General features: G+C 38.7%; 1 long non-coding RNA gene across 1 annotated transcript; it reads left to right on the top strand.

The window, feature by feature from the left end:
- Window positions 1–1,138: 1,138 nt before the first annotated feature.
- LOC138743893 (uncharacterized) lies at window positions 1,139–2,904 on the top strand. Its single transcript, XR_011345100.1, has 2 exons — window positions 1,139–1,273; window positions 2,685–2,904. It is a non-coding gene; the product is annotated as an uncharacterized lncRNA (long non-coding RNA).
- Window positions 2,905–3,361: the final 457 nt, after the last annotated feature.

Below are 3,361 nucleotides of genomic sequence, written 5' to 3'. Positions count from 1 at the left end.
AATCTGCACCTCACCCACCAATCTTGGAAACTCAAATAACCTTAAATAAATAAATGTCTTAAATAAATTAGTTTAATTCACAAAGTCAATGATCTCAATAGAGATTTGTCCTTTTTACCATACAATGACAGAAATATCCCAAAGCAGCCTTTGCATTCTCCTAGCATGCCATTCCAGTGCTGTGCAAAGGATATGGAACTAATGCTGGTAAATACATTGGCTCAGAATGCTAATTTGGCCAGTATGAACAAGTTGGGCTGAAGAGCCTGTTCTATACTGTAGGTCTCTTTGGAAACTAGGGAGGAAAATTTGCCTGAGGATCCTCCGTCCAGAATTTCTAGCTTCAATTAAAGTACAGCAAAGTTAGGCAATAGTAGTACATTCCTACCACACTTTCCATTTGCTTCTGAAGATAGCCAATTGCTGATAAAATTTCAACAGCACAGATTACAAGATTAATTGGGCTCCAATCCAAACAAATTTGTGCGAGATGTGCTTCAGATTAACACATCTCCCACAAAGGCAACATAGATTTAAAGCAGAGAATATAGAAGAAATTGTTTATAAAAGCATTCAGTTTCCTGACTTGCTGAATATTTCCAGCATTTTTGTTCATTTTTCAGATTTCTAGTACCAGTATTTGCATTTTTGAAATAATTTTAGTTTAGATTTTCATCTTTCCCACATCCTGTGCAATTTTATTTTATTGGGAGTCTTCTTTTTTTCCTCTTTCTTTGGCTTGGCTTCGCGGACGAAGATTTATGGAGGGGGTAAAAACCACCCACAAATGTAATTCTTGAAATTGACAAGAGTTGACTTTCTATAATGATCCCCTTCTGAAAGGGGAAGCCAGGAGAACACAAACCAGTCTACATCAAGGGGTCAGCAGTGGAAAGGGTAAGAAACTTCAAATTCCTGGGTGACAACATCACTGAAGGCCTATTCTAGGACCATCATGTTGATACAGTCATGAAGAAGTCATGCCAGTGACTATATTTATTTAGGAGTTGAGGAGATTTGGTGAGTCACCAAAAGTCTTGCAAATTTCTATAAGTGCACCTTTGAGATCATTCTGACACAATAATACGCTGATTGATTGCATCACTGTCTGGTATGGAGGTGAAAAGACTACAGTGAGTTGTGAACTCAGCCAGCATCAGTCTTCACTCCAAGAGGTTGTACCTTAAGAATGCAACTTCTATGATTAAGAGTGTCACCACCCAGGCCTTTCCACCCAGGCCATGGCCTTTTCTCGCTGCTTTAATTAGTAGAGGTACGGGAGCCTGAAAACACACTAAACATTACAAAAACAAGTTTTCCCCTCTGCCATCAGATTTACAGAATTGTTATTTGTGTAATTTTACACCTTGTTCTGCACAATCGCGCTGCTGCAAAACAAACAGATTTCATGACACGTGTTCATGAGAATGAACCTGATTCTTATATGTGGATACAATCAATAATCTCAAAACAAATAAATCACCACTCACAAAGGCTTTACTGATGCATCAGTTTTAATGACATGTAAAATGTTGTCTATTACAAATATTTGTAGAAATATTTGTCTTCTCTGATCAAAAGTGAAGCTCCTTTGTCTGCAATCAGTAAACAGTGAATGGTGACAGTAGCAAGCAAATGTAATACACATATATTCAATGAATTGTATTCAATTAGATATGCAAATGAATCATGGATTTCCTCACCACTACACCACAATGAGTGAAGATTGGTAAGAACTTCTCCTCTACATTCTCCATTAGTACCGGAGCACCACAGGGCTGTGTTCTTAGCGCCCTGCTCTACTCATTTTACACTTACGTCTGTGTAGCTTGGTACGATAACACCATCTACAAATTTGCCAACGATACTATGTTAGTGGGTTGTATAAAGGATGAGGCAGCGTACAGGAGGGAGATTGAAACTTGGCTGAATGGTGCACCAACAGCAACTCAACGTCACCAAAACTAAGAAACTGATTGTTAACTTCAGGAAAGGAAAGCTAGAGGTATACAATCCAGGAACATTGGGGAACCAGAGGTAGAGAGGATAAGAAAATTTAGGCTATTTGGAGTCACTATCTCGGAGGATCTTTCCTGGACCCCATACACAAATGGCATTGTGAAGAAAGCACGTCAGAGTCTCTATTTCCTCCGGAGTTTGCAGAGGTTTGGTACGACACCAGAAACCCTGGCAAATTTCTACAGAGATGTGCTGGAAAGTGTACTGACTGGCTGCATCATGGTCTGGTATGGGCACACCAATACCCCTGAGCATAAAGCCCTCCAGAAGGTATCCTAGGACATCACAGGCAAAACCCTCCCCACTATTTAGTACACCTACAGGAAATGCTGCCATTGGAGGGCAGCAGCCATCATCAAAGACCCACACCATCCAGCACATGCTCTGTTCTCGCTGCTGCCATCAGGAAAGAGGTTTAGGTGCCACAAGACTCGCACCACCAGACAACCCCCTCCACCATCAGACTCAATAAAAAAAAAACTCAATTGGAGACTCATTTAAGGACTCTTGTGCACTTTATTGATTTTCTTTTGTTCTCTGTATTTCACAGTCAGTTTATTTACATTTGTTATCTGCTTATAGTTCTTTTAATTATTTATATGTTTATGCTGTGTACAGTTTAATTTTTGCACTACCAATTAATGGTAATTCTGCCTTGCCCGCAGGAAAAAGGAATCTCAGGGTTGTAAGTGATGTTGGGCAAGTACTCTGACAAGAAATCTAAAATCTGAATTAGTGCGCAAAATACATATTTGAAGATAAAGCCTTCATACTTTCAAACATGCCCACAAATTCCTTTTGAAATTTCTGCATTATGTATGTGATATTATATGTTCTGACAATTCAAGAATGATGGAAAACAAATAAATCATATTGTGCATGGAACTGTGAAGTGAATTTGTTTTTGGTTTAAGTGTTAAGAAATACTGTGTTTTCATGATGAAAATTTTAGTCATTCAGTGCAGAGGTACTAATCGCATTTAGCAACATTTGAACCATAACCTTGTCATGTCTTGCCAACTTGCATACTCATCTAGATATTTCTTAAATCTTGGAGCATATTCACTGTCTCCACCTCCTCAAGCAGTGCGTTCCAGACCCATCCAGCCTTTGGATGACTGGATTCTTCTTCAGATCCCCTTAAAACTAGTCATCTCTTACTTTAAATCAATGCTCTGGTTTTACATGTCTCTGCTACAGGGATGGAGATGAATCAAATTATAACATTATCTTAGGATTAGACGATATGCACCAGAAATGTTGTTAAACAAGATCAAAACTCGGGAAAATTTTGATCAAAGGATTTGGTAATATGAAACAACAAGGGTTGAAGATTAGTTAA

This window comes from Narcine bancroftii, chromosome 10 (assembly GCF_036971445.1).
Source record: "Narcine bancroftii isolate sNarBan1 chromosome 10, sNarBan1.hap1, whole genome shotgun sequence".
NCBI lineage: Eukaryota > Metazoa > Chordata > Chondrichthyes > Torpediniformes > Narcinidae > Narcine > Narcine bancroftii.
The sequence above is the reverse complement of the archived record's forward strand: the minus strand, read 5'-3'. Positions and strand labels throughout refer to the sequence as shown.